A 25,295-nucleotide genomic window follows, 5' to 3' on the forward strand; every position below is an offset into this window, starting at 1 on the left:
TGGACAATTCAAGTTCAACGGCAGTTCGTTCCTAATTGGAGTGGTTGGTGTATTCCATACTTCTATCTATTGGATTTCACTCACAACTCACCAAATGACTCCTCCCACCATATTATGATGTTGCCCAAGTTTGGGGCTCGATCCGAAATCAATAGGTGTGAGAAATTGGACAATTCAAGTTCAACGACAGTTCGTTCCAAATTGGAGTGGATGGTTGTTAAGCTCATAATTTCATACATATACATGCCCAAATTTACTTACTTCTTTTGCTTAGTTTCCTAGATTTCTATGTTATTTGCCTCCCTTTGTGTGTTTTGTAGGCAAATAGAGCAAGAGAGCATAATTCATGCAATTCAAGCATGTTAAGGCCTAATTTGGATGAATGGATGAAGAGCTTAAAAGACAAACTCATTTTGGCTACAGCCCCCTGCCAGTCCAGTTCCGTAGGTCATATTGCAAGCTTTGTTTCAGCAACCTACACAGCTCGGATGAGGCAGAATTCTTCATGAAAGTTGTTCCAATGGGTGTGTACTATAACATATCCAAAATTCAGCCCCATTGGATAAATATGGAGTCTATTACCTAGCAAACACAGAGCCATGCTCAGGATGGATTTTATCAGCGCGCAAAATGAGTTAGCAGTTTGTTTTGGCCTTAACTTCCTCCTCCGACCTTGGATTGGCCCAAATGATATATGGCTGGAAAGAAGACATTCTGAACTTCAAGTTTGAGTGCTTAAAGTCTTAATTTGCTTAAGGGAAGCCCAATTCGTAAGCCCTTGAAGTTGCTGGTCATGCTGACCTCAGGATGAGCTATTGTTTCTGGTTGGAAGCTTGGTCATGGTGAGCTAGGCATGAGCTATTGAGCTGGTTGGAAGCTTGGTCATGGTGACATGAAGATGAGCTAGGGCTGCTGGTGGGATTTATTGGTGAAGTGCATCAACCATTTCAGATTTTATAAAACAAGTGTTGTATGCATTAGCCATATTGAATTCAGATTTTTCACTTCCTTTGGCCTATAAATAGGGAGGTTCTCTAAGCTTGTAAACACACCCCAAGGGGGGGAGCTCTCAAACACTTCTCTAGAGCTCCCTTCCCTTCTCTCCCTCAAATTCTCTAGAGAAGTGTTTGAGAGCTCCCCCCCTTGGGGTAGGGGTGGGCATATAAACCGGAAAACCGGAAAACCGAACCAAACCGGATGAAAAAAAACCGGAAAAAACCGAGTTGACTAAAAAGTCAACAAAACCGGACCGGACCGGACCGGACCGGTTCAAACCGGTTCCAGTTCCGATTTTACACAAAATAGCACCGGACCGGACCGGTCCAGTATTTAATATATATTTTTTGGTGGCCCAACCACTAAGCCCAGAATTTTTCTCACTTCCCAAACCCAACTACTAACATCTAACCTTAGCCAAGCCCAACAACAAAAGCCCATCAACCAACACCTAACCCTAAAACCACCTTTTCTTTCCTTCCTCTCTCCTTTATCTTTTCAATCCGCCGCAGCTTCTCTCTTTTATTTTCTCTCTCTCTCTCTCTCTCTCTCTCTCTCTCTCTCTCTTTCTTCTTCTTTCTCTTTCTTCTTCCTCTTTCTAATTCCAATTTTCTCTCTCTCTCTCATTCTCTCTGACTCGGCGGCGTCACGAAACCAGGTGAGCTAGTTACTCTCTTTCTAATTCTTCATTGCTTATTGTGTTGCCTCGTTCTCTCATTTTTTGTTTTATTTGATTCACGATCGAAGATGTGGGTATGATTGATTTAGGGTTCTATCAAACGCAAACGTTCAGTATTCCTTCGTTTCATTCTCGTTGTTTTTTCTACTGTAAAAATTTCAAGCTCGAAGTAAAACCCTAATTGCTGTTTGGAGATAATGAAAATGAAAATTTCAAGCTCGAAGTAAAACCCCAATTTTCTCTCTCTCTCTCTCTCTCTCTCTCTCTCTGTATTTTTTTTTTTGGACTAGGCTTGATGTGTCTGAGAGTGGCTTGGCGGCAGTTGTGCGGCTTAGCAATGGTGACATGAGAACACATAACAATGACATGTATGTAGTTTCCGATTCTCCAAAGTTTATTAATTCATTGGACAACACTTTTGTGCAATCATATCATGGAGGACATACTTTCTCACCTGCAGTCAACTCATATGGCTTCACAGCAGTAGATAACAGAAGAAGCAGTATATCTTTGCACAGGAAATCCAGGGGCTGGGAGAGCTTAATAGAGAAGGTTTGAAGAAGATGCCTCTTTGTGTTGCCCTTGCCTCCGAGAAAGAACAAGGGGAAGATGGAGCTTTTTTTTTCTTTTTTTTTTCAGTGGAAAATGGAGTAGTTTAAATGTTATTTCTATAATTTTTTTAGTAATTTTGTTTGCAATTAAGTGTATTTGTTTTGTTATTGGCATGTAATTTTAAATTTAATGTTTGGGATGATTGGGTGGGAATTGGGCTAATTGTGAATTTGTAGGCCCAAATTTTGTTTAAAAACTTCAGTTAGGCTTAAATCTCTAAAAATTTATAATAAAAAAATCAATTGGGCCCAAGGGCCGGTCCAAATTGTAAAATCGGAAACCGAACCGGATATAAACCGGTTCGGGTTGGTGCGGTTCTCTTAGGTGTTTAATTGAAAAACCGGACCGAACCGGATTGGATGAACAGTACCGGTTTCGGTTTCGGGTTTAGGGGAGAACCGGGCCAAACCGGACCGTGCCCACCCTTACCTTGGGGTGTGTTTACAAGCTTAGAGAACCTCCCTATTTATAGGCCTAAGGAAGTGAAAAATCTGAATTCAATATGGCTAATGCAAGTTCAACGGCAGTTCGTTCCAAATTGGAGTGGATGGTGTATTCCGTACTTCTAGCAATTGGATTTCAATCAAAACTCACCAAATGACTCCTTCCGCCATATTATGATGATGCCCAAGTTTGGGGCTCGATCCGAAATCAATAGGTGTGATAAATTGGACAATTCAAGTTCAACGGCAATTCGTTCCTAATTGGAGTGGTTGGTGTATTCCATACTTCTAGCGATTGGATTTCCCTCAAAACTCACCAAATGACTCCTCCCACCATATTATCGTGTTGCCCAAGTTTTGGGGCTCGATTCGAAATCAATAGGTGTTCCAAATTGGACAATTCAAGTTCAACGACAGTTCGTTCCTAATTGGAGTGGTTGGTGTATGCCACACTTCTAGCAATTGGATTTCACTCAAAACTCACCAAACGACTCCTCCCACCATATTATGATGTTGCCCAAGTTTGGGGCTCGATCCGAAATCAATAGGTGTGAGAAATTGGACAATTCAAGTTCAAAGGCAGTTCGTTCCTAATTGGAGTGGTTGGTGTATTCCATACTTCTAGTGATTGGATTTCACTCAAAGCTCACCAAATTACTCCTCCCACCATATTGCCATGTTGCCCAAGTTTTGGGCTCGATCCGAAATCAATTGGTGTGAGACATTGGACAATTCAAGTTCAACGGCAGTTCGTTCCTAATTGGAGTGGTTGGTGTATTCTGTACTTCTAAAGACTGGATTTTACTCAAAACTAACCAAATGACTACTCCCACCATATTATGAAGTTACCCAAGTTTTGGGCTCGATCCGAAATCAGTAGGTGTGAGAAATTGGACAATTCAAGTTGGACGGCAGTTCGTTCCTAATTGGAGTGGTTGGTGTATTCCATACATCTAGCGATTGGATTTCATTCAAAACTCACCAACTGACTCCTAACACCAGATTATCAAGTTGCCCAAGTTTTGGGCTCGATCTGAAATCAATAGGTGTGAGATATTGGACAATTCAAGTTCAACGGCAGTTCATCCTAATTGGAGTGGTTGGTGTATTCCATACATCTAGCGATTGGATTTCATTCAAAACTCACCAACTGACTCCTAACACCAGATTATCAAGTTGCCCAAGTTTTGGGCTCGATCTGAAATCAATAGGTGTGAGATATTGGACAATTCAAGTTCAACGGCAGTTCGTTCCTAATTGGAGTGGTTGGTGTATTCCATACTTCTAGCGATTGGATTTCACTCAAAACTCACCAAATGACTCCTCCCACCATATTATGATGTTGCCCAAGGTTGGGGCTTGATCCGAAATCAATAGGTGTGAGAAATTGGACTATTCAAGTTCAACGGCAGTTCGTTCCTAATTGGAGTGGTTGGTGTATTCTGTACTTCTAAAGACTGGATTTCACTCAAAACTAACCAAATGACTACTCCCACCGTATTATGAAGTTACCCAAGTTTTGGGCTCGATCCGAAATCAGTAGGTGTGAGAAATTGGACAATTCAAGTTCGACGGCAGTTCGTTCCTAATTGGAGTGGTTGGTGTATTCCATACATCTAGCGATTGGATTTCATTCAAAACTCACCAACTGACTCCTAACACCAGATTATCAAGTTGCCCAAGTTTTGGGCTCGATCTGAAATCAATAGGTGTGAGATATTGGACAATTCAAGTTCAACGGCAGTTCGTCCTAATTGGAGTGGTTGGTGTATTCCATACATCTAGCGATTGGATTTCATTCAAAACTCACCAACTGACTCCTAACACCAGATTATCAAGTTGCCCAAGTTTTGGGCTCGATCTGAAATCAATAGGTGTGAGATATTGGACAATTCAAGTTCAACGACAGTTCGTTCCTAATTGGAGTGGTTGGTGTATTCCATACTTCTAGCGATTGGATTTCACTCAAAACTCACCAAATGACTCCTCCCACCATATTATGATGTTGCCCAAGGTTGGGGCTTGATCCGAAATCAATAGGTGTGAGAAATTGGACTATTCAAGTTCAACGGCAGTTCGTTCCTAATTGGAGTGGTTGGTGTATTCTGTACTTCTAAAGACTGGATTTCACTCAAAACTAACCAAATGACTACTCCCACCATATTATGAAGTTACCCAAGTTTTGGGCTCTATCCAAAATCAGTAGGTGTGAGAAATTGGACAATTCAAGTTCGACGGCAGTTCGTTCCTAATTGGAGTGGTTGGTGTATTCCATACATCTAGCGATTGGATTTCATTCAAAACTCACCAACTGACTCCTAACACCAGATTATCAAGTTGCCCAAGTTTTGGGCTCGATCTGAAATCAATAGGTGTGAGATATTGGACAATTCAAGTTCAACGGCAGTTCGTCCTCATTGGAGTGGTTGGTGTATTCCATACTTCTAGCGATTGGATTTCACTCAAAACTCACCAAATGACTCCTCCCACCATATTATCGTGTTGCCCAAGTTTTGGGCTCAATCCGAAATCAATAGGTGTGAGAAATTGGACAATTCAAGTTCAACGACAGTTCGTTCCTAATTGGAGTGGTTGGTGTATTCCATACATCTAGCGATTGGATTTCACTCAAAACTCACCAACTAACTCCTAACACCAGATTATCATGTTGCCCAAGTTTTGGGCTCGATCCGAAATCAATAGGTGTGAGAAATTGGACAATTCAAGTACAACGGCAGTTCGTTCCTAATTGGAGTGGTTGGTGTATTCCATACTTCTAGCTATTGGATTTCAATCAAAACTCACCAAATGACTCCTCCCGCCATATTATGATGTTGCCCAATTTTGGGGCTCGATCGGAAATCAATAGGTGTGAGAAATTGGACAATTCATGTGCAATGGCAGTTCGTTCCTAATTGGAGTGGTTGGTGTATTCCATACTTCTAGCGATTGGATTTCACTCAAAGCTCACCAAATGACTCGTAACACCAGATTACCATGTTACCCAAGTTTTGGGCTCGATCCGAAATCAATTGGTGTGAGAAATTGGACAATTCAAGTTGAACGACAGTTCGTTCCTAATTGGAGTGGTTGGTGTATTCCATACTTCTAGCGATTGGATTTCACTCAAAACTCACCTAATAACTCCTCCCACCATATTATTATGTTGCCCAAGTTTTGGGCTCGATCCGAAATCAATAGGTGTGAGAAATTGGACAATTCAAGTTCAACGGCAGTTCGTTCCTAATTGGAGTGGTTCATGTATTTCCTACTTCTAGCGATTGGATTTCACTCAAAACTCACCAAATGACTCCTCCCACCATATTATGATGTTGCCCAAGTTTTGGGCTCGATCCGAAATCGATAGGTGTTCCAAATTGGACAATTCAAGTTCAACGGCAGTTCGTTCCTAATTGGAGTGGTTGGTGTATTCCATACTTCTAGCGATTGGATTTCACTCAAAACTCACCAAATGACTCCTCCCACCATATTATCGTGTTGCCCAAGTTTTGGGCTCAATCCGAAATCAATAGGTGTGAGAAATTGGACAATTCAAGTTCAACGGCAGTTCGTTCATAATTGGAGTGGTTGCTGTATTCTATACTTCTAGCGATTGGATTTCACTGAAAACTCACCAAACGACTCCTAACACCATATTATCATGTTGCCCCAGTTTTGGGCTCGATCCGAAATCAATAGGTGTGAGAAATTGGACAATTCAAGTTCAACGGCAGTTCCTTCCTAATTGGAGTGGTTGGTGTATTCCATACTTCGAGCGATTGGATTTCACTCAAAACACACCAAATGACGCCTCCCAACATATTATGGTGTTGCCCAAGTTTTGGGCTCGATCCGAAATCAATAGGTGTGAGAAATTGGACAATTCAATTTCAACGGCGGTTCGTACCTAATTGTAGTGGTTGGTGTATTCCATACTTCTAGCGATTGGATTTCACTCAAAACTCACCAAATGACTCCTCCCACCATATTATCATTTTGCCCAAGTTTTGGGCTCGATCCGAAATCAATAGGTGTGAGAAATTGGACAATTCAAGTTCAACGGCGGTTCGTTCCTAATTGGAGTGGTTGGTGTATTCCATACTTCTGGAGATTGGATTTTACTCAAAACTCACCAAATGACTCCTAACACTACATTATGATGTTGCCCAAGTTTTGGGCTCGATCCGAAATCAATAGGAGAAAGAAACTGGAAAATTTAAGTTCAACGGCAGTTCGTTCCTAATTGGAGTGGTTGGTGTATTCCATACTTCTAGCGATTGGATTTCACTCAAAACTCACCAAATGACTCCTTCCACAATATTATGATGTTGCCCACGTTTTGGGCTCGATCCGAAATCATTTGGTGTGAGAAATTGGACAATTCAAGTTCAATGGCAGTTCGTTCCTAATTGGTGTTGTTGGTGCATTCCCTACTTCTAGCGATTCGATTTCACTCAAAACTCACCAAATGACTCCTCCCACCATATTATGATGTTGCCCAAGTTTTGGGCTCGATCTGAAATCAATATGTGTGGGAAATTGGACAATTCAAGTTCAACGGCAGTTCATTCCAAATTGGAGTGGTTGCTGTATTCTAAACTTCTAGCGATTGGATTTCACTCAAAACTCACCAAACGACTCCTAACACCATATTATCATGTGGCCCAACTTTTGGGCTCAATCCGAAATCAATAGGTGTGAGAAATTGGACAATTCCAGTTCAACGGCAGTTCGTACCTAATTGTAGTGGTTGTTGTATTCCATACTTCTAGCGATTGGATTTCACTCAAAACTCACCAAATGACTCCGACCACCATATTATGATATTGCCCAAGTTTGGGATCGATCCGAAATCAATAGGTGAAAGAAATTGGACAATTCAAGTTCAACGGCAGTTCGTTCCTAATTGGAGTTGTTGGTGTATTCCATACTTCTAGCGATTGGATTTCCCTCAAAACTCACCAAATGACTCCTCCCACCATATTATCATGTTGCCCAAGTTTTGGGCTCGATCCGAAATCAAAAGGTGTGAGAAATTGGACAATTCAAGTTCAACGGCTGTTCGTTCCTAATTGGAGTGTATTCTATACTTCTAGCGATTGGATTTCACTCAAAACTCACCAAATGACTCCTAACACCATATTATCACGTTGCCCAAGTTTTGGGCTCGATCCGAAATCAATAGGTGTGAGAAATTGGACAATTCAAGTTCAACGGCAGTTCGTTCCTAATTGGAGTGGTTGGTGTATTCCATACTTCTGGCGATTGGATTTTACTCAAAACTCACCAAATGACTCCTAACACTATATTATGATGTTGCCCAAGTTTTGGGCTCGATCCGAAATCAATAGGTGAAAGAAACTGGACAATTCAAGTTCAACGGCAGTTCGTTCCTAATTGGAGTGGTTGGTGTATTCCATACTTCTAGCGTTTGGATTTCACTCAAAACTAACCAAATGACTCCTCCCACAATATTATGATATTGCCCAAGTTTTGGGCTCGATCCGAAATCATTAGGTGTGAGAAATTGGACAATTCAATTTCGATGGCAGTTCGTTCCTAATTGGAGTGGTTGGTGCATTCCCTACTTCTAGCGATTGGATTTCACTCAAAACTCACCAAATGACTCCTCCCACCCTATTATGATGTTGCCCAAGTTTTGGGCTCGATCTGAAATCAATAGGTGTGAGAAATTGGAGAATTCAAGTTCAACGGCAGTTTGTTCCTAATTGGAGTGGTTGCTGTATTCCATACTTCTAAAGATTGGATTTCACTCAAAACTCACCAAATGACTCCTAACACCATATTATGATGTTGCCCAAGTTTTGGGCTCGATCCGGAATCAATAGGTGTGAGAAATTGGACAATTCAAGTTCAACGGCAGTTCCTTCCTAATTGGAGTGGTTGGTGTATTCCAAACTTATAGCGATTGGATTTCACTCAATACTCACCAAATGACTCCTCCCACCATATTATGATGTTGCCCATGTTTGGGGCTTAATCAGAAATCAATGGGTTTGAGAAATTGGACAATTCAAGTTCAACGGCAGTTCGTTCCAAATTGGAGTGGTCGGTGTATTCCATACTTCTAGCGATTGGATTTCTCTCAAAACTCACCAAATGACTCCTCCCACCATATTATGATGTTGCCCAAGTTTTGGGCACGATCCGAAATCAATAGATGTTCCAAATTGGAAAATTCAAGTTCAACGACAGTTCGTTCCTAATTGGAGTCGTTGGTGTATTCCATACTTCTAGCGATTGGATTTCACTCGAAACTCACCAAATGACTCCTCCACCATATTATGATGTTGCCCAAGTTTTGGGCTCGATTCGAAATCGATAGGTGTGAGAAATTGGCCAATTCAAGTTCAACAGCAGTTCGTTCCTACTTGGAGTGGTTGGTGTATTCCACACTTCTAGCGATTGCATATCACTCAAAACTAACCAAATGACTCCTCCCACCATATTATGATGTTGCCCAGGTTTTCGGCTCGATCCGAAATCAATAGGTGTGGGAAATTGGACAATTGAAGTTCAACGGCAGTTCGTACCTAATTGGAGTGGTTGGTGTATTCCATACTTCTAGCGATTTGATTTCACTCGAAACTCACCAAATGACTCCTCCCACCATATTATGCTGTTGCCCAAGTTTTGGGCTCGATCCGAAATCAATAGGTTTTCCAAATTGGACAATTCAAGTTCAACGGCAGTTCGTTCCTAATTGGAGTGGTTGGTGTATGCCATACTTCTAGCGATTGGATTTCACTCAAAACTCACCAAATGACTCCTCCCACCATATTATGATGTTGCCCAAGTTTAGGGCTCGATCCGAAATCAATAGGTGTGAGAAATTGGACAATTCAAGTTCAACGGCAGTTCGTTCCTAATTGGAGTGGTTGGTGTATTCCATACTTCTAGCGATTGGATTTCACTCAAAACTATCCAAATGACTCCTCCCACCATATTATGATGTTGCCCAAGTTTTGGGCTCGATCTGATATCAATAGGTGTGAGAAATTGGACAATTCATGTTCAACGGCAGTTCGTTCCTAATTGGAGTGGTTGGTGTATTCCATACTTCTAGCGATTGGATTTCACTCAAAACTCACCAAATGACTCCTCCCACCATATTATGATGTTGCCCAAGTTTGTGGCTCGATCCGAAATCAATAGGTGTGAGAAATTGGACAATTCAAGTTCAACGGCAGTTCGTTCCTAATTGGAGTGGTTGGTGTATTCCATACTTCTAGCGATTGGATTTCACTCAAAACTAACCAAATGACTCATCCCACCATATTATGATGTTGCCCAAGTTTTGGGCTCGATCTGAAATCAATAGGTGTGAGAAATTGGACAATTCAAGTTCAACGGCAGTTCGTTCCTAATTGGAGTGGTTGGTGTATTCCATACTTCTAGCAATTGGATTTCACTCAAAACTCACCAAATGACTCCTCCCACCATATTATGATGTTGCCCATGTTTTGGGCTCGATCCGAAATGAATAGGTGTTCCAAATTGGACAATTCAAGTTCAACGGCAGTTCGTTCCTAATTGGAGTCGTTGGTGTATTCCATACTTCTAGCGATTGGATTTCACTCAAAATTCACCAAATGACTCCTCCCACCATATTATGATGTTGCCCAAGTTTTGGGCTCGATCCGAAATCAATAGGTGTGAGAAATTCTACAATTCAAGTTCAACGGCAGTTCGTTCCTAATTGGAGTGGTTGGTGTATTCCATACTTCTAGCGATTGGATTTCACTCACAACTCACCAAATGACTCCTCCCACCATATTATGATGTTGCCCAAGTTTGGGGCTCGATCCGAAATCAATAGGTGTGAGAAATTGGACAATTCAAGTTCAACGACAGTTCGTTCCAAATTGGAGTGGATGGTTGTTAAGCTCATAATTTCATACATATACATGCCCAAATTTACTTACTTCTTTTGCTTAGTTTCCTAGATTTCTATGTTATTTGCCTCCCTTTGTGTGTTTTGTAGGCAAATAGAGCAAGAGAGCATAATTCATGCAATTCAAGCATGTTAAGGCCTAATTTGGATGAATGGATGAAGAGCTTAAAAGACAAACTCATTTTGGCTACAGCCCCCTGCCAGTCCAGTTCCGTAGGTCATATTGCAAGCTTTGTTTCAGCAACCTACACAGCTCGGATGAGGCAGAATTCTTCATGAAAGTTGTTCCAATGGGTGTGTACTATAACATATCCAAAATTCAGCCCCATTGGATAAATATGGAGTCTATTACCTAGCAAACACAGAGCCATGCTCAGGATGGATTTTATCAGCGCGCAAAATGAGTTAGCAGTTTGTTTTGGCCTTAACTTCCTCCTCCCACCTTGGATTGGCCCAAATGATATATGGCTGGAAAGAAGACATTCTGAACTTCAAGTTTGAGTGCTTAAAGTCTTAATTTGCTTAAGGGAACCCGAACCGGATATAAACCGGTTCGGGTTGGTGCGGTTCTCTTAGGTGTTTAATTGAAAAACCGGACCGAACCGGACCGAATGAACAGTACCGGTTTCGGTTTCGGTTTCGGGTTTAGGGGAGAACCAGGCCGAACCGGACCGTGCCCACCCTTACCTTGGGGTGTGTTTACAAGCTTAGAGAACCTCCCTATTTATAGGCCTAAGGAAGTGAAAAATCTGAATTCAATATGGCTAATGCAAGTTCAACGGCAGTTCGTTCCAAATTGGAGTGAATGGTGTATTCCATACTTCTAGCGATTGGATTTCACTCAAAACTCACCAAATGACTCCTCCCACCATAATATCGTGTTGCCCAAGTTTTGGGCTCAATCCGAAATCAATAGGTGTGAGAAATTGGACAATTCAAGTTCAACGGCAGTTCGTTCCTAATTGGAGTGGTTGGTGTATTCCATACATCTAGCGATTGGATTTCACTCAAAACTCACCAACTGACTACTAACACCAAATTATCATGTCGCCCAACTTTTGGGCTCGATCCGAAATCGATAGGTGTGAGAAATTGGACAATTCAAGTTCAACGGCAGTTCGTTCCTAATTGGAGTGGTTGGTGTATTCCATACTTCTAGTGATTGGATTTCACTCAAAGCTCACCAAATTACTCCTCCCACCATATTACCATGTTCCCCAAGTTTTGGGCTTGATCCGAAATCAATTGGTGTGAGACATTGGACAATTCAAGTTCAACGGCAGTTCGTTCCTAATTGGAGTGGTTGGTGTATTCCATACTTCTAGTGATTGGATTTCACTCAAAGCTCACCAAATTACTCCTCCCACCATATTACCATGTTGCCCAAGTTTTGGGCTCGATCCGAAATCAATTGGTGTGAGACATTGGACAATTCAAGTTCAACGGCAGTTCGTTCCTAATTGGAGTGGTTGGTGTATTCCATACTTCTAGCGATTGGATTTCACTCAAAACTCACCTAATTACTCCTCCCACCATATTATCATGTTGCCCAAGTTTTGGGCTCGATCCGAAATCAATAGGTGTGAGAAATTGGACAATTCAAGTTCAACGGCAGTTCGTTCCTAATTGGAGTGGTTCATGTATTTCCTACTTCTAGCAATTGGATTTCACTCAAAACTCACCAAATGACTCCTCAGACCATATTATGATGTTGCCCATGTTTGGGGCTCGATCCGAAATCAATAGGTGTGAGAAATTGGACAATTCAAGTTCAACGGCAGTTCGTTCAAAATTGGAGTGGTTGCTGTATTCTATACTTCTAGCGAATGGATTTCACTCAAAACTCACCAAACGACTCCTAACACCATATTATCATGTTGCCCCAGTTTTGGGCTTGATCCGAAATCAATAGGTGTGAGAAATTGGACAATTCAAGTTCAACGGCAGTTCGTTCCTAATTGGAGTGGTTGGTGTATTCCATACTTCGAGCGATTGGATTTCACTCAAAACTCACCAAATGACTCCTCCCAACATATTATGGTGTTGCCCAAGTTTTGGGCTCGATCCGAAATCAATAGGTGTGAGAAATTGGACAATTCAATTTCAACGGCAGTTCGTACCTAATTGTAGTGGTTGGTGTATTCCATACTTCTAGCGATTGGATTTCACTCAAAACTCACCAAATGACTCCTCCCACCATATTATGATGTTGCCCAAGTTTTGGGCTCGATCCGAAATCAATAGGTGTTCCAAATTGCACAATTCAAGTTCAACGGCAGTTCGTTCCTAATTGGAGTTGTTGGTGTATTCCATACTTCTAGCGATTGGATTTCCCTCAAAACTCACCAAATGACTCCTCCCACCATATTATCATGTTGCCCAAGTTTTGGGCTCGATCCGAAATCAATAGGTGTGAGAAATTGGACAATTCAAGTTCAATGTCAGTTCGTTCCTAATTGGAGTGTATTCTATACTTCTAGCGATTGGATTTCACTCAAAACTCACCAAATGACTCCTAACACCATATTATCACGTTGCCCAAGTTTTGGGCTCGATCCGAAATCAATAGGTGTGAGAAATTGGACAATTCAAGTTCAACGGCAGTTCGTTCCTAATTGGGGTGTATTCTATACTTCTAGCGATTGGATTTCACTCAAAACTCACCAAATGACTCCTAACACCATATTATCACGTTGCCCAAGTTTTGGGCTCGATCCGAAATCAATAGGTGTGAGAAATTGGACAATTCAAGTTCAACGGCAGTTCGTTCCTAATTGGAGTGGTTGGTGTATTCCATACTTCTGGCGATTGGATTTTACTCAAAACTCACCAAATGACTCCTAACACTATATTACGATGTTGCCCAAGTTTTGGGCTCGATCCGAAATCAACAGGTGAAAGAAACTGGACAATTCAAGTTCAACGGCAGTTCGTTCCTAATTGGAGTGGTTGGTGTATTCCATACTTCTAGCAATTGGATTTCACTCAAAACTCACCAAATGACTCCTCCCACCATATTATGATGTTGCCCATGTTTTGGGCTCGATCCGAAATCAATAGGTGTTCCAAATTGGACAATTCTAGTTCAACGGCAGTTCGTTCCTAATTGGAGTCGTTGGTGTATTCCATACTTCTAGCGATTGGATTTCACTCAAAATTCACCAAATGACTCCTCCCACCATATTATGATGTTGCCCAAGTTTTGGGCTCGATCCGAAATCAATAGGTGTGAGAAATTGGACAATTCAAGTTCAAAGGCAGTTCCTTCCTAATTGGAGTGGTTGCTGTATTCCATACTTCTAGCGATTCGATTTCACTCAAAACTCACCAAATGACTCCTCCCACCATATTATGAAGTTGTCATAGTTTTGGGCTCAACCCGAAATCAATAGATGTGAGAAATTGGACAATTCAAGTTCAACGGCAGTTCGTTCCTAATTGGAGTGGTTGGTGTATTCCATACTTCTAGCGATTGGATTTCACTCAAAATTCACCAAATGACTACTCCCACCATATTATGATGTTGCCCAAGTTTTGGGCTCGATCTGAAATCAATAGGTGTGAGAAATTGGACAATTCAAGTTCAACGGCAGTTCGTTCCTAATTGGAGTGGTTGGTGTATTCACTCAAAACACACCAAATGACTCCTCCCACCATATTATGATGTTGCCCAAGTTTTGGGCTCGATCCGAAATCAATTAGTGTGAGAAATTGGACAATTCAATTTCAACGGCCGTTCATACCTAATTGTAGTGTTTGGTGTATTCCATACTTCTAGCGATTGGATTTCACTCAAAACTCACCAAATGACTCCTCCCACCATATTATGATGTTGCCCAAGTTTTGGGCTCGATCCGAAATCAATAGGAGAAAGAAACTGGACAATTCAAGTTCAACGGCAGTTCGTTCCTAATTGGAGTGGTTGGTGTATTCCATACTTCTAGTGATTGGATTTCACTCAAAATTCATCAAATGACTCCTCCCACAATATTATGATGTTGCCCAAGTTTTGGGCTCGATTTGAAATCAATAGGTGTGGGAAATTGGACAATTCAAGTTCAACGGCAGTTCATTCCAAATTGGAGTGGTTGCTGTATTCTATACTTCTAGCGATTGGATTTCACTCAAAACTCACCAAACGACTCCTAACACCATATTATCATGTGGCCCAAGTTTTGGGCTCAATCCGAAATCAATAGGTGTGAGAAATTGGACAATTCAAGTTCGAAGGCAGTTCCTTCCTAATTGGAGTGGTTGCTGTATTCCATACTTCTAGCGATTCGATTTCACTCAAAACTCACCAAACGATTCCTCCCACCATATTATGATGTTGCCCAAGATTTTGGCTCGATCCGAAATCAATAGGTGTGACAAATTCGACAATTCAAGTTCGACGGCAGTTCGTTCCTAATTAGAGTGGTTGGTGTATTCCATACTTCTAGCGATTGGATTTCACTCAAAACTCACCAAATGACTCCTTCCACCATATTATCAGGTTGCCCAATTTTTGGCTCGAGCCGAAATCAATAGTTGTGAGAAATTGGACAATTCAAGTTCAATGGCAGTTCGTTCCTAATTGGAGTGGTTGGTGTATTCCATACTTCTAGCGATTGGATTTCACTCAAAACTCACCAAATGACTCCTCCCACCATATTATGATGTTGCCCAAGTTTTGTGCTCGATCCGAAATCAATAGGTGTTCCAAATTGGGCAATTCAAATTCAACGGCAGTTCGTTCCTAATTGGAGTGGTTGGTGTATTCGATACTTCTAGTGATTGGATTTCACTCAAAACTAACCAAATGACTCCTCCCACCGTATTATGATGTTGCCCAAGTTTTGGGCTCGATCTGAAATCAATAGGTGTGAGAAATTGGATAATTCAAGTTCAACGGAAGTTCGTTCCTAATTGGAGTGGTTGGTGTCTTACATACTTCTGGAGATTGGATTTCAGTCAAAACTCACCAAATGATTCCTCCCACCATATTATGATGTTGCCCAAGATTTGGGCTCGATCCGAAATCAATAGGTGTTCCAAATTGGACAATTCAAGTTCGACGGCAGTTCGTTCCTAATTGGAGTGGTTGGTGTATTCCATACTTCTAGGGATTGGATTTCACTCAAAACTCACCAAATGATTCCTCCCACCATATTATGATGTTGCCCAAGATTTGGGCTCGATCCGAAATCAATAGGTGTTCCGAATCGGACAATTCAAGTTCAACAGCAGTTCGTTCCTAATTGGAGTGGTTGGTGTATTCCATACTTCAAGTGATTGGATTTCACTCAAAACTAACCAAATGACTCCTCCCACCATATTATGATGTTGCCCAAGTTTTGGGATCGATCCGAAATCAATAGGTGTCGGAAATTGGACAATTCAAGTTCAACGGCAGTTCGTTCCTAATTGGAGTGGTTGGTGTATTCCGTACTTCTAGCGATTGGATTTAACTCAAAACTCACCAAATGACTCCTCCCACCATATTATGATGTTGCCCAAGTTTGGGGCTCGATCCGACATCAATAGGTGTGAGAAATTGGACAATTCAAGTTCAACGGCAGTTCGTTCCTAATTGGAGTGGTTAGTGTATTCCATACTTCTATCGATTGGATTTCACTCAAAACTCACCAAATGACTCCTCCCACCATATTATGTTGTTGCCCAAGTTTTGGGCTCGATCCGAAATCAATAGGTGTTCCAAATTGGACAATTCAAGTTCAACGGCAGTTCGTTCCTAATTGGAGTGGTTGGTGTATTCCATACTTCTAGCGATTGGATTTCACTCAAAACTCACCAAATGACTCCTCCCACCATATTATGACGTTGCCCAAGTTTTGGGCTCGATCCGAAATCAATAGGTGTTCCAAATTGGACAATTCAAGTTGAACGGCAGTTCGTTCCTAATTGGAGTGGTTGGTGTATTCCATACTTCTTGCGATTGGATTTCACTCAAAACTCACCAAATGACTCCTCCCACCATATTATGATGTTGCCCAAGTTTTGGGCTCGATCCGAAATCAATAGGTGTGAGAAATTGGACAATTCAAGTTCAACGGCAGTTCGTTCCTAATTGGAGTGGTTGGTGTATTCCATACTTCTAGCGATTGGATTTCACTCAAAACTCACCAAATGACTCCTCCCACCATATTATGATGTTCCCCAAGTTTGGGGCTCGATCCGAAATCAATAGGTGTGAGAAATTGGACAATTCAAGTTCAACGGCAGTTCGTTCCTAATTGGAGTGGTTAGTGTATTCCATACTTCAAGTGATTGGATTTCACTCAAAACTAACCAAATGACTCCTCCCACCATATTATGATGTTGCCCAAGTTTTGGGCTCGATCCGAAATCAATAGGTGTGAGAAATTGGACAATTCAAGTTCAACGGCAGTTCGTTCCTAATTGGAGTGGTTGGTGAATTCCACACTTCTAGCAATTGGATTTCACTCAAAACTAACCAAATGACTCCACCCACCATATTACGATGTTGCCCAAGATTTGGGCTCGATCCGAAATCAATAGGTGTTCCAAATTGGACAATTCAAGTTCAACGGCAGTTCGTTCCTAATTGGAGTGATTGGTGTATTCCATCCTTCTAGTGATTGGATTTCACTCAAAACTAACGAAATGACTCCTCCCACCATATTATGAGGTTGCCCAAACTTTGGGCTCGATCTGAAATCCATAGGTGTTCCAAGTTGGACAATTCAAGTTCAACGGCAGTTCGTTCCTAATTGGAGTGGTTGGTGTATTCCATACTTCTAGCGATTGGATTTCACTCAAAACTCACCAAATGACTACTCCCACCATATTATGATGCTGCCCAAGTTTTGGGCTCGATCCGAAATCAATAGGTGTTCCAAATTGGACAATTCAAGTTCAACGGCAGTTCGTTCCTAACTGGAGTGGTTGGTGAATTCCATACTTCTAGCGATTGGATTTCACTCAAAACTCACCAAATGACTCCTCCCACCATATTATGACGTTGCCCAAGTTTTGGGCTCGATCCGAAATCAATAGGTGTTCCAAATTGGACAATTCAAGTTGAACGGCAGTTCGTTCCTAATTGGAGTGGTTGGTGTATTCCATACTTCTTGCGATTGGATTTCACTCAAAACTCACCAAATGACTCCTCCCACCATATTATGATGTTGCCCAAGTTTTGGGCTCGATCCGAAATCAATAGGTGTTCAAAATTGGACAATTCAAGTTCAACGGCAGTTCGTTCCTAATTGGAGTGGTTGGTGAATTCCATACTTCTAGCGATTGGATTTCACTCAAAACTCACCAAATGACTCCTCCCACCATATTATGACGTTGCCCAAGTTTGGGGCTCGATCCGAAATCAATATGTGTTCAAAATTGGACAATTCAAGTTCAACGGCAGTTCGTTCCTAATTGGAGTGGTTGGTGTATTCCATACTTCTTGCGATTGGATTTCACTCAAAACTCACCAAATGACTCCTCCCACTATATTATGATGTTGCCCAAGTTTTGGGCTCGATCCGAAATCAATAGGTGTTCCAAATTGGACAATTCAAGTTCAACGGCAGTTCGTTCCTAATTGGAGTGCTTGGTGTATTCCATAGTTCTAGCGATTGGATTTCACTCATAACTCACCAAATGACTCCTCCCACCATATTATGATGTTGCCCAAGTTTTCGGCTCGATCTGAAATCAATAGGTGTGAGAAATTGGACAATTCAAGTTCAACGGCAGTTCGTTCCTAATTGGAGTGGTTGGTGTATTCCATACTTCTAGCGATTGGATTTCAATCAAAACTCACCAAATGACTCCTCCCACCATATTATGATGTTGCCCAAGTTTGGGGCTCGATCCGAAATCAATAGGTGTGAGAAATTGGACAATTCAAGTTCAATGGCAGTTCGTTCCTAATTGGAGTGGTTGGTGTATTCCATACTTCTTGCGATTGGATTTCACTCAAAACTCACCAAATGACTACTCCCACCATATTATGATTTTGCCCAAGTTTTGGGCTCGATCCGAAATCAATAGGTGTTCCAAATTGGGCAATTCAAGTTGAATGGCAGTTCGTTCCAAATTGGAGTGGTTGGTGTATTCCATAGTTCTAGCGATTGGATTTCACTCAAAACTCACCAAATGACTCCTCCCACCATATTATGATGTTGCCCAAGTTTTGGGCTCGATCCGAAATCAATAGGTGTTCGAAATTGGACAATTCAAGTTCAACGGCAGTTCGTTCCTAATTGGAGTGGTTGGTGTATTCCATACTTCTAGCGTTTGGATTTCACTCAAAACTCACCAAATGACTCCTCCCACCATATTTTGATGTTGCCCAAGTTTTGGGATCGATCCGAAATCAATAGGTGTGAGAAATTGGTCAATTCAATTTCAACGGCATTTCGTTCCTATTTGGAGTGGTTGGTGTATTCCATACTTCTAGCGATTGGATTTCACTCAAAACTCACCAAATGACTCCTCCCACCATATTATGATGTTGCCCAAGTTTTGGGCTTGATCCGAAATGAATAGGTGTTCAAAATTGGACAATTCAAGTTCAACGGCAGTTCGTTCCTAATTGGAGTGGTTGGTGTATTCCATAGTTCTAGCGATTGGATTTCACTCAAAACTCACCAAATGACTCCTCCCACCATATTATGATGTTGCCCAAGTTTTGGGCTCGATCCGACATCAATAGGTGTGAGAAATTGGACAATTCAAGTTGAACGGCAGTTCGTTCCTAATTGGAGTGGTTGGTGTATTCCATACTTCTAGCGATTGGATTTCACTCAAAACTCACCAAATGACTCCTCCCACCATATTATGATGTTGCCCAAGTTTTGGGCTCGATCCGAAATCAATAGGTGTGAGAAATTGGACAATTCAAGTTCAACGGCAGTTCGTTCCTAATTGGAGTGGTTGGTGTATTCCAAACTTCTAGCGATTGGATTTCACTCAAAACTCACCAAATGACTCCTTGTTGCATTCCTAAGAGGACACAAATTAATGTACAAACAACCAATTAAAAATACCCGCAAGTGCACGAATCTATTGAAGTATAGATTATGTAAGTACGGGGTCGATCCCACGAAGAACTTGTCGGCTTCCTATAAGTTCTAATTTGAGTACGTAAAGAACACTTAATTGACACACCACAAATGCACAAATGCAAAATGGAAACTAAAAATGAGTAAAGAAGTGTAAAAGAAATGAAACAACACAAGAAAACTAAACAAAAACACAAACAGCATTTTCTATCGCCATTTTATCACCACTTTATCACCTGTGAACAGTGCCGTGAACAGTGAACAGTGCGACCGGTCGTGAACAGTGACGACCGGTCGTTTTTGGACAGATTCATGTGCGACCGGTCGCCTAAACAGTAACGACCGGTCGTTTTTGGCAGATTCGTTTCTCTGTTTTTCAGTTTCGACCTCTGTCCAGTGTTTTGCCTATAACTTTCCAACCGTACGTCCAAAATTCACGTTCTTTATACGGTTGGATTCAGCACAGAAAATGCAAGAACACACAGACCAAAGGTCCAAAACAATTCTACCAATGTTCATGGATACTCAAGTGATGAACTCTAAACGTGTTGATGAAGATGTTCGCAATCAAGACCATGGGTCGTGGCTCAAGACGCATTGATTCTCTCTAATATACGTAAAGTGCATGGTTCGTGCTACAATACTTGTGCCCTCCCCATAACCGAACCTAGGTATGGTTCGTACTTCGATTCAATTACAAGGAGAACCCATTAAGTTCAAAGAGAATATGAACATCACAAGAATCCTAATAGCATGGTATTTACATTAGGTATTCAAGAAACCAAATTACATGGATGATTCTTACTTCATCCATTTATTGCTTAGGATAACATGAAGATACACATAATCCCAACAATCTCAAGAAGCATGCTTTCAAAGATGGCCAACCAAGGAAAAACACACATCAAGGATAGATTAATTTGGTGAATTGGAATTCATCAACAATATCTAGAAATTCATACACTCAAGCATCAAAACAATAAGGTAATCATGTTTAGGGCTTCAACCTAAGCCCTAGCTATGGAGTTTAGTTCCTCATAATCATTTCAAACACAAATTCGAAATATAACTAGAAAGAGTTTACAGATTTGGAAATGATGAAAGCTTGAAGTCTTCAATGGTGGAAGTCTTCCCCCTTCTTCCTGCGGCTGCACCTCCCTCTCCTTCCTTCCTTAGCTTTTTTGCTCTCCAATCTCCTCCTCAATTGTGGAATGATGTAATGAATCCAATACCCCCGTTGAAAAGCCTCTCCAATATCAGATTACACTCCCTTTGCTTCCCTCTCTCCTCCTTTCCACCTTTACTTTTAGTATTCTAATGCAAAGTCTTCACCCATTGTCTTCTTGTCCCCTTGCAAATAATGAAGCCTTGTCCTCACAAAGATGCCAAATGCTTCAGAAAATATCTCATCTACTAAGGTAAATTCTTGTTACCAAGTGTTATGGTAACAAGAATAATCAAGATGACACAATGGAGGTAAAAGCTGGCCAATTCCGGATTTCCAGAGCTGTGGTAACATGCTGGATTGGTTGGAGAGGCAATACTTGTCCAATGGAGCTCAAATTTGGATATGTTGTAGTTAACATCCATTGGAACAAGTCTCATGAAGATCATGACCTCATCCGAGCACCAGAGCATGTTGATCCCAGGCCAAGAAGTTGACCTACGAAAATGAACAAAAACAAAATTTATAACTAATAAAGCACTTTTAGCTCATTTTCATTCCAAATGACTCCTCCCACCATATTATGACGTTGCCCAAGTTTGGGGCTCGATCCGAAATCAATAGGTGTTCCAAATTGGACAATTCAAGTTCAACGGCAGTTCGTTCCTAATTGGAGTGGTTGGTGTATTCCATACTTCTAGCGATTGGATTTCACTCAAAACTCACCAAATGACACCTCCCGCCATATTATGATGTTGCCCAAGTTTTGGGTTCGATCCAAAATCAATAGGTGTTCCAAATTGGACAATTCAAGTTCAACGGCAGTTCGTTCCTAATTGGAGTGGTTGGTGTATTCCATACTTCTAGCGATTGGATTTCACTCAAAAAGCACCAAATGACTCCTCCCACCATATTATGATGTTGCCCAAGTTTTGGGCTCGCTCCGAAATCAATAGGTGTGAGAAATTGGACAATTCAAGTTCAACGGCAGTTCGTTCCTAATTGGAGTGGTTGGTGTATTCCATAGTTCTAGCGATTGGATTTCACTCAAAACTCACCAAATGACTCCTCCCACCATACTATGATGTTGCCCAAGTTTTGGGGTCGATCCGAAATCAATAGGTGTGAGAAATTGGACAATTCAAGTTGGACGGCAGTTCGTTCCTAATTGGAGTGGTTGGTGTGTTCCATACTTCTAGCGATTGGATTTCACTCAAAACGAACCAAATGACTCCTCCCACCATATTATGTTGTTGCACAAGTTTTGGGATCGATCCGAAATCAATAGGTGTGAGAAATTGGTCAATTCAATTTCAACGGCATGTCGTTCCTAATTGGAGTGGTTGGTGTATTCCATACTTCTTGCGATTGGATTTCACTCAAAACTCACCAAATGACTCCTCCCACCTTATTATGATGTTGCCCAAGTTTTGGGCTCGATCCGAAATCAATAGATGTGAGAAATTGGACAATTCAAGTTCAACGGCAGTTCGTTCCTAATTGGAGTGGTTGGTGTATTCCATAGTTCTAGCGATTGGATTTCACTCAAAACTCACCAAATGACTCCTCCCACCATATTATGATGTTGCCCAAGTTTTGGGCTCGATCCGAAATCAATAGGTGTGAGAAATTGGACAATTCAAGTTGAACGGCAGTTCGTTCCTAATTGGAGTGGTTGGTGTATTCCATACTTCTAGCGATTGGATTTCACTCAAAACTCACCAAATGACTCCTCCCACCATATTATGATGTTGCCCAAGTTTTGGGCTCGATCCGAAATCAATCGGTGTGGGAAATTGGACAATTCAAGTTGAACGGCAGTTCGTTCCTAATTGGAGTGGTTGGTGTATTCCATAGTTCTAGCGATTGGATTTCACTCAAAACGAACCAAATGACTCCTCCCACCATATTATGAGGTTGCACAAGTTTTGGGATCGATCCGAAATGAATAGGTGTGAGAAATTGGTCAATTCAATTTCAACAGCATGTCGTTCCTAAATGGAGTGGTTGGTGTATTCCATACTTCTTGAGATTGGATTTCACTCAAAACTCACCAAATGACTCCTCCCACCATATTATGATGTTGCCCAAGTTTTGGGCCTGATCCGAAATCAATAGGTGTGAGAAATTGGACAATTCAAGTTCAACGGCAGTTCGTTCCTAATTGGAGTGGTTGGTGTATTCCATACTTCTAGCGATTGGATTTCACTCAAAACTCACCAAATGACTCCTCCCACCATATTATGATGTTGCCCAAGTTTTGGGCTCGATCCGAAATCAATAGGTGTTTCAAATTGGACAATTCAAGTTCAACGGCAGTTCGTTCCTAACTGGAGTGGTTGGTGTATTCCATACTTCTAGCGATTGGATTTTACTCAAAACTCACCAAATGACTCCTCCCACCATATTATGATGTTGCCCAAGTTTTGGGCTCGATCCGAAATCAATAGGTGTTCAAAATTGGACAATTCAAGTTCAACGACAGTTCGTTCCTAATTGGAGTGGTTGGTGTATTCCATACTTCTAGCGATTGGATTTCACTCAAAACGCACCAAATGACTCCTCCCACCATATTATGATGTTGCCCAAGTTTTGGGCTCGATCTGAAATCAATAGGTGTGAGAAATTGGACAATTCAAGTTCAACGGCAGTTCGTTCCTAATTGGAGTGGTTGGTGTATTCCATACTTCTAGCGATTGGATTTCACTCAAAACTCACCAAATGACTCCTCCCACCACATTATGATGTTGGCCAAGTTTTGGGCTCGATCCGAAATCAATAGGTGTTCCAAATTGGACAATTCAAGTTCAACGGCAGTTCGTTTCTAATTGTAGTGGTTGGTGTATTCCATACTTCTAGCGTTTGGACTTCACTCAAAACTCACCAAATGACTCCTCCCACCATATTACGATGTTGCCCAAGTTTTGGGCTCGATCCGAAATCAATAGGTGTGAAAAATTGGACAATTCAAGTTCAACGGCAGTTCGTTCCTAATTGGAGTGGTAGGTGTATTCCACACTTATTGCGATTGGATTTCACTCAAAACTCACCAAATGACTCCTCCCACCATATTATGATGTTGCCCAAGTTTTGGGCTCGATCCGAAATCAATAGGTGTTCCAAATTGGACAATTCAAGTTCAACAGCAGTTCGTTCCTAATTGGAGTGGTTGGTGTATTCCGTACTTCTAGTGTTTGGATTTCACTCAAAACTCACCAAATGACTCCTCCCACCATATTATGATATTTCCCAAGTTTTGGGATCGATCCGAAATCAATAGGTGTGAGAAAATGGTCAACTGAATTTCCACGGCATGTCGTTCCTAATTGGAGTGGTTGGTGTATTCCATACTTCTAGCGATTGGATTTCACTCAAAACTCACCAAATGAATCCTCCCACCATATTATGATGTTGCCCAAGTTTTGGGCTCGATCCGAAATCAATAGGTGTGAGAAATTGGACAATTCAAGTTGAACGGCAGTTCGTTCCTAATTGGAGTGGTTGGTGTATTCCATACTTCTAGCGATTGGATTTCACTCAAAACTCACCAAATGACTCCTCCCACCATATTATGATGTTGCCCAAGTTTTGGGCTCGATCCGAAATCAATCGGTGTGGGAAATTGGACAATTCAAGTTGAACGGCAGTTCGTTCCTAATTGGAGTGGTTGGTGTATTCCATAGTTCTAGCGATTGGATTTCACTCAAAACGAACCAAATGACTCCTCCCACCATATTATGAGGTTGCACAAGTTTTGGGATCGATCCGAAATGAATAGGTGTGAGAAATTGGTCAATTCAATTTCAACAGCATGTCGTTCCTAAATGGAGTGGTTGGTGTATTCCATACTTCTTGAGATTGGATTTCACTCAAAACTCACCAAATGACTCCTCCCACCATATTATGATGTTGCCCAAGTTTTGGGCCTGATCCGAAATCAATAGGTGTGAGAAATTGGACAATTCAAGTTCAACGGCAGTTCGTTCCTAATTGGAGTGGTTGGTGTATTCCATACTTCTAGCGATTGGATTTCACTCAAAACTCACCAAATGACTCCTCCCACCATATTATGATGTTGCCCAAGTTTTGGGCTCGATCCGAAATCAATAGGTGTTTCAAATTGGACAATTCAAGTTCAACGGCAGTTCGTTCCTAACTGGAGTGGTTGGTGTATTCCATACTTCTAGCGATTGGATTTTACTCAAAACTCACCAAATGACTCCTCCCACCATATTATGATGTTGCCCAAGTTTTGGGCTCGATCCGAAATCAATAGGTGTTCAAAATTGGACAATTCAAGTTCAACGACAGTTCGTTCCTAATTGGAGTGGTTGGTGTATTCCATACTTCTAGCGATTGGATTTCACTCAAAACGCACCAAATGACTCCTCCCACCATATTATGATGTTGCCCAAGTTTTGGGCTCGATCTGAAATCAATAGGTGTGAGAAATTGG

Source organism: Prunus avium, chromosome 1, assembly GCF_965620075.1.
Source record: "Prunus avium chromosome 1, drPruAviu1.hap1.1, whole genome shotgun sequence".
Taxonomy (NCBI): domain Eukaryota; kingdom Viridiplantae; phylum Streptophyta; class Magnoliopsida; order Rosales; family Rosaceae; genus Prunus; species Prunus avium.